Below are 12121 nucleotides of genomic sequence, written 5' to 3' on the forward strand. Positions count from 1 at the left end.
ATAGCAGGCCATCAGCAGGGATAGGAAATAGAGTCAAAAACTGATGTACAAAATGCTCCTTCCCACAAATATGCTATTAATCAGAGGATGTATGAATTGTGGAGAGAGAAAGCAGAAATAAAGGTTACAAAGGAGGTTGAGGATCAAATGTGGATAGGAATGTCATACAAGGGACACACACACACACACACACACACACACACATTCACACAAATATATATCACAGTACACATTTGAGAATAGACAAGCAAAATGAGAAAACGTCATGTAATCTTACTCTGCAGTATAAACCTTTGGCAATTTTGTCTTACACCCTTCTAGACACATTCCTTGTTTATTTAAAACACTTGCCCCATGATATTTGATTTCTTGCTTGTATATTGACCATGTTGTAATATCTGGTAGGTAGACAGTAGACACAGAATAAATGTTTCCTGGGCTGAAATGAAGCTGACTCATTTCCACATGCAGTGTGGGAAAAGGTTTTTATCTTCCTGTCTTTAAAATTGAAGTTAGGTTGGGCGCTTGGGTGGCTCAGTCGGTTAGGCATCTGACTTCGGCTCAGGCCATGATCTCACAGTTTGTGGGTTCGAGCCCCGCATCAGGCTCTGTGCTGACAGCTCAGAGCCTGGAGCCTGCTTCAGATTCTGTGTCTTCCTCTCTCTCTCTCCTCTTCCCCCACTCATGCTCTCTCTCTCTGTCTCTCAAAAATAAAACAAAAACATTAAAAATAATAAAATTGAAGTTAGGAAATTATTTGATTGTTCTCTTAGTATTTATTTTGCTAACTTAACATCATCAAAAATAACATCAACTTTGCATTTTATCAATTCTCCTTCTGATTTTGTTGATGCTGTGGTTGAAATCCAGTCACTTCTATTGACTTTGGATAGCTTTATATTGTTCCATTCCAATTTCTCTAAAGCACAGGTTGTTTCATAATTGATCAGGGAATTAGGTAACTACAACTCCTTGTGTGGGTAGAAATCTAATGGGCATTTTCTTATTTTTCTTACTTCTAATTAAACAAACATGTAGTTAGCAGTTTTAGAAAATTTTTAAAGTATAGTGAAAAAGTTAAGGGGTGCCTGGGTGGCTCAGTCGGTTAAGCGTCCAACTTCAGCTCAGGTCGCGATCTCAAGGCTCATGGGTTCGAGCCCCGCATCAGGCTCTGTGCTGACAGCTCAGAGCCTGGAGCCTGCTTTGGATTCTGTGTCTCCTCTCCCTGCTCCTCCCCCACTCATGCTCTGTCTCTCTCTCAAAAATAAATAAACATTAAAAAAATTAAAAAAAAAAAGTTAAAATCATTTCTAACTATATAACCCAGAAATAACCACATTAACACACATAAGTGAATAAAATGCATTTTAGACTTGAAAAAACATATTATCGATATACTCTATGAGAGATGTTTTTCCTCTCAAGGCAATACCAGTTTGGTCAGTGGATTTGAAATTAAAGCATTAGGTTGAATATATATATATATATATATATATATATATATATATATATATCTCCAGATTAGCCTTTACATTAGAAAATAATCAGAAAACAATCCCTTGAAAAGGTTAATAAACAAGAATGGCTTATTCTTTCCATGATGTTTGGATTTCTTGAAGTCACCTATGAAAAATGCAAAGATTTACCCACTCAAAATGGTCCTCTAATTTCAGGTATGATGAAGAGATACTGAGAAATAGTACTTCTGGGACCTTCTGAAATCTCACCATTTGAGCAGCTGCCTCTTCTTTCAACCACAAAACTGACCACACACACACACACACACACAAAATGCATTCCATTTCATACAGACTCTAGAATAATCAGGCATCACTAGAACCAATTAAGAATTCTGCTTTCATTGTTACACTTGACCAGTATCAATCCCATGGCAGCTAAAGGCACAGTTCTGTCTGTATCATATTTCACATATTTTTTTATATATAGTAAATAGGATGCCAATAGATATCAGGGGAATTTTATAAGAGTAAAGAAATAATAAAATAAAAAACCAAAACTTTAGAAATATTTAGAGGGGGGAACAACAGTGATTTCCTAATGAGATTTTTGGGATGGCTGTGCATCTATATATGTAAGAATGCATGTAGATGTACCAATGCAGCTGTGCACACACATACATATTACTGCTTAAACTATTTCCTCACTGACTGATACACTGGTCTCTATTTCACACTGTGACTATGTATGGTAGTCAATGCTGACTTACTTTCTATGGTAATCTCAATGTATATTGCCTCATTGTCCTTGGAAAGCAATAGGTCAGTGAAAATACTCCCAATTCACCACTCTCAAAGGATGCGTCAACTCCCTAAGTAACGAAGATGGTATTAATAATAATGATATCTAATGTATTAAGTTTTCTGTACTAAGTGTTTAGTAAATGTTATCTCTTTTAATTCTTCCAGCAACACTATGTGGCAGATAATAATATCCTTACTTTACAGATGGCAAGACTAGGGATCAGGTTTAAGTAACATGGACAGGGCCACAAAGCTAGAGGTGGTGGAACAAAGATGGAAATGCATGCACTCCTGAGCCCAAGTTCTCATCTGCTATGCACTCTTGCCTCTTTTGAGAAGACAAGGCAAACAAGTCTCTATTAATGAACTATCCCTGAGCAGCAGAGATGGCCACTCCCAAAAAATAATCAAAATGCTTTTTAAAGTCTGAAATAAATAAATAAAATGACCTCTGCTGTGATAGAAGGTACCACATTTTGCTCACAACCAGTGTAATTTACTTTGTTGGCTAAATTTAGTAACCAGAGTTATACATAGGAAATACGCTAACCGACTAGGTCTCCAAATGAATCAATAGTTTTCGAACGTGAAACCTTAAGAGATATGGCTCAATAAAAACTCACTGATCCTTTCGTTCTTTCCTTCAGCCAGCTCAAAAATATATGTATTTATATATCGAATACCTCTTAGAGTCACACACTGTTAATTACCTAGGCTTCATCAATAAACAAATCAAGGTCTCTGCTGTCAGTATTATATCTAGGGGAAGACAAAAAAGTAAAAAGCAATTTCCATTCCTTAGGAGGTAGGATAAGTGCTAAATGTAGATAAAGAGGCCTGATACTTAGGAGTGTTCCTGATCCAGGCATTTGGTGGGAAAGATCATAGAGGAATTTATGGTGGGGGTCATTTCTAACCTAAGACCTAAAGATAATGACAAGTTAACTAGCTGATGTGAAAACATGAGTATAGCTAAAGAAATCAGAGATGATGGTTACCACAAAAAAATCAATTAGAAAAAGCAAACATTGAACAAAAAAACCAGCTGAATGTATGAACAAGCAGTCTACACAAAAAGAAATATAAGTGGAAAATAAACACATAAAAGAAATGCTTACCCTGACTCATATTTAAAGAAATACAAATCAAAACAAGTGTATAATCGTATTTCACTCATTAGATCAGCAAATGTAGAGTTTGATGACAATGCTGGCAAGTTCATGTATTTTGAGCAAGAATTTGAAAGTTTCAGTAATGTAGCAAGGCAATAGGTATGAAAATTATAAATTAAATATGAAGGTATCCTGTAGTCTTACTCTTTTTTTTGATGTAATTTAATTTTTTAAATTTACATCCAAGTTAGTTAGCATATAGCGCAACAATGATTGCAGAGGTAGATTCCTTAATGCCCCTTACCCATTTAGCCCATCCCCCCTCACACCTCACTTAAGAAACTAATGCCACAGTTTCACTCACAAAGATTTGGTCAGATATATATTCAAACTGTTCATTAAAACATGTTTGTAATGGGGTATCTGGGTGGCTTAGACAGTGAAGCGTCTGACTCTTGATTCCAGCTCAGGTCATGATTTCATGGTTTGTGGGTTCGAGTCCCACACTATTAGCACAGAGACTGTTAGAGATATTCTCTCTCTCTCTTTCTCTCTCTCTCTCTGCCCTTCCCTCCCTGCTCTCTCTCTCTCAAAAATAAATAAACATATTTTTTAATTTAAATAATAAAAAAGAAAACATGTTGATAATAATTAAAGCTGAAAATAACAGAACTGCTTATCAATACGATTCTGGTTAAATAAGTGTTGGCAAATCCACTTATTATGGGCTAAATTGTGTCCTCCTCTAAAATTCATGTATTAAAGCCCTAGCCCTGGTACTTTAGAATGTGACTGTGGAAATTTAAGGTGGTAATTAAATTAAAATGGAGTCCTTAGGGTGGACCCTGATCCAGCTTGTGTCCTGATAGAGATTAGGACACAGAAAATACATAGGAACAACCATATGAGGACATAGCAAGAAAGTGGTTGTCTCCAAGTCGAGGAGAGAGACCTCTGCCGACAGAGGTTAGAATGACCAAAACAGATTAGAGGCAGGGCACCCATCGACCTGGGGCCTAGAACTTTGGAAGAAGTACCTCTGGAATAATATTGGTGCTTCTGAGCCAGGAGGAGGAGCCCTGTGGATCAGACACTTGAAACATGAGCCAAATTATCCATTAGGCAATGTAGACACAGCGCACAGACCCAAAATAGTTTTCTGGGCTCATGAGAATGTTTTGATCTGTTTTAAAATCAGAAGAAGAATATGGGGCTCAGTCGGTTGAGCGTCAGACTTGGGCTCAAGTCATGATCTCGCAGTCCATGAGTTTGAGCCCCGCGTCAGGCTCTGTGCTGAGAGCTCAGAGCCTGGAGCCTGCTTCAGATTCTGTGTCTCCCTCTCTCTCTTCCCCTCCCCTGTTCACACTCTCTCTCTTTCTCAAAAATAAATAAAGATTTAAAAAAACGTTTTTAATAAAATCAAAAAAAGTAAACTTTAAGATCAAAGGAAAATTTATTATAAATAATATTAATATTTGTCTTTATATTAATGCCATCATAAAATACAGTTTAAAAAATTTTTACTATGGATGAAGGAACTCCCAAAGGCATAAGTGCCCAGGGCCTATGAAAGTCATACTGTGGCTCTGCCCAGATTTCTAAGTGGCTGAGGAACCAGCACTAAGATGTTACTAGTGCCTCTGAGGGACTTACAAAGGAATGGAGCCTGGGTGGCTCAGTCGGTTGAGCGTCTGATTTCGGCTCAGGCAGTGATCTTGCAGTTTGTGAGTTCAAACCCTGCATCAGGCTTGCTGCTGTCAGTGTGGAGCCTGCTTCAGATCTTCTGTCCCCTTCTCTCCAGACGTCTCCCCAACTTGGGCTCTCTCTCTCTCAAAAATAAATAAACATTAAAAACAAAAAGGAGTGGTTTCTGGGTGGAGAAAACTGAAAATCGGAATCAACCAGTTGCTACTGAAATTAACTGTTACTTTCAGGAAGAAGAAGTGAGGATGGGGTAAGAGATGGGACAGAAAGCAAACAGGGATAGGAATAAAAGGAAATGGGAATAGAAAGAAAACTGGGAGGACACGATTTGCCCTCTAGCCTTCCATTCTTCTGCCACCTCTATTGGCAGAGGTTTAAGGGGAGAGGTGGGTAGCACATACAAAGGGAAAACACAGCTTACATAGTTGTAGCCCCAGCATCACCTAGACATATAGAAGGGTAGGCCTGATACTGATAGACAATAACTTAATTCCTGGCACATTCTCATAAAATAGTAATACACAGCTGTTAAACAGAATGAGATCATTCTGTAGGTGTTAATATAAATAACATCCAGAATATACTATGACATATTAAATGTAGATGTAGAATAGTATATATTAGAATAGAATAATACAAAAGATAAATATAGATAGATAATTAATTAGATAAGTGTGCCTCTTTCTCTTCCCTGAAGGAACTCAACAAAACTTAAGTGTAGTTCAATGTAGGGAGTTTGATTAGGGTGATAGTTGGAGACTCACTTTGATTTGATTGTTTTCTGTATCGTGTGAAATTTTCTCAATTTGAACATGTAGCTTTGTTAGTTTGCTCTAATACCAACACAAGTTATTTGGATAGTGGGATTATACTACTCTTTATTTCCTTTCAAATCATCTGTATTAAAAATTGATAACTGCTATTTAAACATAATGAGCCTACAGTTCTAAAAACATATTTTAGGAATCTCTCAAAGAAATACCTCTATTTAGTGTTCTTTCTGATTTCATCTGCCATCAATCTCCTTTTTGTATTCAGCTCCAATATATTTGAACTCCTTTGCGTTTCTAAACCATGCCCCTATCTCTTCCCACCAGTTTCTTCTTCAGCTAACTTCTGCTCATTCTCTAGCTTTCAAGTTGGTACTACTTTCTCAGAGACACCTACCATGATTTCTAGTCTAGGTTGTGTGTGTAATATACATTTTCAAAGCTCCCTGAATTTTTTTCTTTTTTTTCTTAAATTTTTTTTTTATTTTTCTTATTTATTTTGAGAGAGAGAGAGAGACAGAAACAGAGACAGAGTGCAAGTGGGGGGGTGGTGCAGAGAGAGAGGGAGACACAGAATGTGAAGGAGGCTCCAGGCTCTGAGCTGTCAGCACAGAACCCGATGCAGGTGTTGAATTCACAAGCCGTGAGGTCATGACCTAGTCCAAGTCGGACTTTAACCAACTAAGCCACCCAAGTGCCCCATGAACTTTTTTCTTATAATACTCATTACACTCTGTTTCACCATTTCCTTAACAACAATTTTTTGCTGTTGTTGTTGTAGTCTGTAAGAAGCACTGGTTCAGCTAGAAAACTGCGTGGCTCTCAATAAATAATGGGGTGAGTAATGCATAGAAGAATGAATGGATGGATGGATGAATGGATGGATGGATGGATGGATACACACCCTAAGTTGTTTATTACTGAGTTAAGAACTTATGTAGTTGTTTAAGGATGAAAGAAAAAAATGTCTTCAAAACTTGAAATAGTGTTACCTTTATGACTAAACTAATTATAATAAACTAAATATAAATGGATGAGGGTAATTAACTGTCTTGAAATCAACATAGGGAAAGGGGAACCTTGTTAAAAGCTGAGTTTTATTAAAACTCAAACAAAGTGACTAATGAGTATATAAACTCAGAAACATGTATAAATACAGCACAGATCTTTTTAAACCTGTAATCTACCTGATGAAAGAACTAATCTAAGTTTAAAAGATGGTCTCTAAGGATGCAAGAGGGGAAAAAAAATGAGTTTAAAAGGGAGGATATCTGTATTTACCCAGAACTATCCAAAGGAGAACATGTGGAGAGCAGACTCATGCTCAGACCACACCAGGTCAAGGGGTAAGGATGTTGTATAAGGCTTTTCATCTTAAATGAATTATTGTTTAATAGAACTACATTTATTTTACTATAGGTAACAATATTTTGATTAAAAAGTTTATTTCCCAGACCCACAGCACCAGAAATATTATATCCTGAAAAGAAGACATAGATTAATCATTAGAAAGGCATATACACTGTTGTACTTTAACCGATAGAAACTCTAATTTATGCATCAATTCATTACAATTTTGGACAGTATGAATGAGTTCCCAAAACTGAACCAACGTTAGGTATATTAACCAAATTTAGTTTCTGGCCTATAAAACTGAGGCCTAAACGCCAGTTCTTGCTTTTCAGTGTGCTCTACCTGAATAATGAGCCACACTGCCTTCCTAAATTCCATTTAATTAAGCAAACATCTATTTAATATATACTATTTTCCAATTACTATGCTAGAAACTAGGAGGAACATAGATGAAAAAGATGTGGATTAGAAGTCCTTGAAAAATTTACAATCTAGTTGAGAATATAGGCATGTAAAAAAACGTTATTTTAATTTTATATAATGAATAATAAGAAAGAAGTGTATCCTGAACTTTCAGAGAGCAGAAAGGAGCCTATAACAACCCAGCTGAGGTTAAGGAAGGTTTCCTAAGGAAGAGAAGCTGAATTGACCCTAAAATGACATGTGTGTTGAGAGTATCCAATAAAGATCTTAAAGTGGCTATTATAATAATGCTCATTGAAGTAAAGGAAAATATGCTTGTAATGAGTAAAGAAATAAGATAAAAACATCTTTAAAGAATAAGACTTTATATAAAAGAAACAAACTGAAAACTTAGAGCTGAAAAAGAAAATATCTGAAATAAAAAAATTAAATCAATGTGTTTACTAACAGATAAGAGACAACAGAGAAAATAGTCAATGAACCTGAATATGGATTAATAGTTACACGATCTGAAGAAGAGACAAAAAGATTTTGTTTTCGTTTTTGTTTTTTTAATAAATAGAACCTAGTTACCCATGGGACAAAATGAAACAGTCTGACATATAGGTAATCAGAGGTCTCAAAAAGGAAGACAGGGGCACCTGGGTGGCTCAGTTGGTTGAGCATCCAACTCTTGGTTCTGAGTTGGGTCATGATCTTAGGATTGTGGAATTGAGCCCCATGTCAGCATGGAGCCTGCGTGGGATTCTCTGTCTCTGTCTCTCTCTGTCTCTCTCTGTCTCTGTCTCTGTCTCTCTCTCTCTCTCTCTCTTCCTCTATCCCTCTTCTGCGCTCTCTCTCTCTCTCTCAAATTTTCTTTAAAAAGTAAGAGAAAAAAATAGAAAAATACTTGAAGAAATAAAGGCCCCAAACTTCTCAAACATGGTGGAAAAGTAAAACTTACAGATTCCAAAGCCAAGCATAATAAATTTGAAGAAAATCTCCCTAGGCACATAATAGTCCTATTTCCAAAATCCAAAAATAAATATATATGTATTAAAAGAAGCCAAGTAGAAATGACTTACAACATTCAGAGGAACAACAGTCAAACTGGCAAATTATGAAAGAAGGTAGAGTATCATTGAGGTAAGGACTAAAAAGTTCCCTTTGAAACAGGCAACATGAGATTCCTGAGAGGCCTTACTGAGAGAAATTTCATGGCACAGAAGGAGTAAGAAGTCGGATTATAGTGAATTAAACATTGTCTTCTTTCTTAAAACACACACATACAGTAAATGAAAGCAGAATTATATAAGCATTATAATTAAAAATTTAGAAAAGAGATTGTAGAAGGGTTCCTATTTAAAGCCTTCACTTGTAACACTATTCTCTGCATATCTTACACATAAAAATATTACTGAAATGCAACAGCCACAACTGTGCATAAATGTGACTTCCATTATCTGGACTCTGACAAAGAAACAAATGTTTTTATTTCTCAGCTGCTAAAAAGTAGTAGTATGAACAAAATGATTCTGTGTGATATGTGACCTAAAATTTATATCAGAAAAAATAGAGTTCTTATAGCACAGTAAGTGACATGATGAAGAAATTAGCAGCTAGGAGGAAACTCTCATGGTCCTTTATTGCAGTTTTAACGGTCCAGGGTTTTCCTTATCCAACATTTGTGGAGGAATTCACATTTATTGACCTCGCTTTTATATTAATGAAAAATATTTTGCAAGAAGGTGGTCAGTGGAGAAAAAAGAGCTAGAGAGCTAAGCTTCATATTACTTTAGTTGGCATTTTCAATTGTAATGATAATCCTTTTTTGGTGGTTTAAGCTGAAATACAGCTCCTATTTTCTTTTTATTTTTTTATATCAAAAGATAATACACAGGGGCACCTGTGTGGCTCAATCGGTTGAGTGTCTGACTCTTAATTTCAGCTCAGGTTGTGATTTTAGGGCCGTGAGATTGAGCCCCGTGGTCAGGCTCTGTGTTGGGCATGGAGCCTGCTACGGATTCTCTCTCTCTCTCTCTCTCTCTCTCTCCCTCTCTCTCTCTGTCCTTCCCTAATTTGTGCACACATGCACACACACCCTTTCTCTCAAAATAAGTAAATAAACATTTTTTTACAAAAATATAATAACATATCAATGATATTTTGAGAGGCCTAAGGGGATTAAAAGGTACAAACTTTCGGTTGTAAAATGAATAAGTCACATAGATGAAAAGTACAGCATAGGGAATATAGTCAATAACATTGTAATAACATTAAAAAATATATTTTTTGAGAGAACAATGACTTATTTTTAAAAATCTCATTTATTGCACAAGATTAAGTTAGTTGTTTAGTTACAGAATATGATACTATGGAAGATAGTGAGAGGAATAGAATAGTCAATGTTTCAACAATGTCTACCATGCACTACATATACTCTCATTATCTTTAATGATGAAAGAATTAAAGTAAATGCAAATAACAAAACTACAGTTTGCCTTTCAACAACATGGGTTTTAACTGCAGGGACTCACTTAAATGTGGATTTTTTTTTCAGTAAATACAGTACAGTATTTTCCCTTATAATATTCTTAATAATACTTTCTTTTCTTAGCTTAATTACAAAAATACAGTAAATAATACCTATAACATACAAAATATGTGTTGATTAACCATTTATATCACTAGTAAGGCTTATGATCAACAGTAGGCTGTTAGTAGTTAAATTTTGGGGAGTCTAAAATTATATGTGAATTTTCAACTTTGGGGGTGAGGTCGGTGCCCTTAGCCTCCGTGTTGTTCAAGAAACAACTATATATTAAAAGTCGTCAAACTGTCAAAACTTCTACTTGGCTCAGTAACTTCACTGTATACACAAAATATTGAGTTAGAAATTATAGAGTTGAAAAACAAAGAAAATATAGAGTTGATTGTTACTATTTAAAGCATCTCAAACTATTTACTCCTTTTCTTGATCACTTAAAGATGTTTTTTGCTCCAATATTCACCTTGAAATTTTCTTCATAAAATCACCATATGTTTTTTTTTTCTTTTAAGTTTTTAAAATAATTTACATCCAAATTAGTTAGCATCTAGTGCAACAATGATTTCAGGAGTGGCTTCCTTAGTGCCCCTTACCCATTTAGCCCATCCCCCGCACAACCCCTCCAGCAACCCTCAGTTTGTTCTCCGTATTTATGAGTCTCTAATGTTTTTTTCCCTCCGTTTTTATATTCTTTTTGCTTCCCTTCCCTTATGTTCATCTGTTTTGTCTCTTAAAGCCCTCATATGAGTGAAGTCATGTGATATTTGTCGTTCACTAATTTCACTTAGCATAATCCTCTCCAATTCCGTCCACGTAGTTGCAAGTGGCAAGATTTCATTCTTTTTGATTGCCGAGTAATACCCCATTGTGTGTGTGTGTGTGTGTGTGTGTGTGTGTACATATATATGTGTATATGTATATATATACATATACCACATCTTTATCAATTCATCCATCGATGGACATTTTGGGCTCTTTCCATACTTTGGATATTGTTGATAGTGCTGCTATAAACATTGGGGTGCATGTACCCCTTTGAAACAGCCCACCTGTATCCCTTGGATAAACGTCTAGTAGTGCAGTTGCTGGGTCGTAGGGTAGTTCTATTTTTAGTTTTTTGAGGAACCTCCATACTGTTTTCCAGAGTGGCTGCACCAGCTTGCATGCCCACCAACAATGCAAAAGAGATCCTCTGTCTCCTCATCCTCACCAACATCTGTTGTTGCCTGAGTTGTTAATGTTAGCCATTCTGACAGGTGTAGGGTGGTATCTCATTGTGGTTTTGATTTGTATTTCCCTGTTATGAGTGAAGTTGAGCATTTTTTCATGTGTCCGTTGGCCATCTGGATGTCTTCTTTGGAGAAGTGTCTATTCAAATCTTTTGCCCATCTCTTAACTGGATTATTTGGTTTTTGGCTGTTGAGTTTGATAAGTTCTTTATAGATTTTGGATACTAACCCTTTATCTGATATGTCATTTGCAAATATCTTCTCCCATTCTGTCGGTTGCCTTTTAGTTTTGCTGATTGTTTCCTTCACTGTGCAGAAGCTTTTTATTTTGATGAGGTCCCAATAGTTCATTTTTGCTTTTGTCTCCCTTGCCTCCAGAGACGTGTTGAGTAAGAAGTTGCTGTGGCCAAGATCAGAGAGGTTTTTGCCTGCTTTCTCCTTGAGGATTTTGATGGCTTCCTGTCTTACACTGAGGCCTTTCATCCATTTTGAGTTTGTTTTTGTGTATGATGTAAGAAAGTGGTCCATGTTCATTCTTCTGCATGTCGCTGTCCAGTTTTCCCAGCACCACTTGCTGAAGAGACTGTCTTTATTCCACCGGATATTCTTTCCCGCTTTGTTAAAAATTAGTTGGCCATATGTTTGTGGGTCCATTTCTGGGTTCTCTATTCTGTTCCATTGATCTGTACCATACTGACAGTACCATACTGTCTTGATGATTATAGCTTTGTAGTATAGCTTG

The sequence above is a fragment of the Lynx canadensis genome, chromosome C1, assembly GCF_007474595.2.
Source record: "Lynx canadensis isolate LIC74 chromosome C1, mLynCan4.pri.v2, whole genome shotgun sequence".
Lineage (NCBI taxonomy): Eukaryota > Metazoa > Chordata > Mammalia > Carnivora > Felidae > Lynx > Lynx canadensis.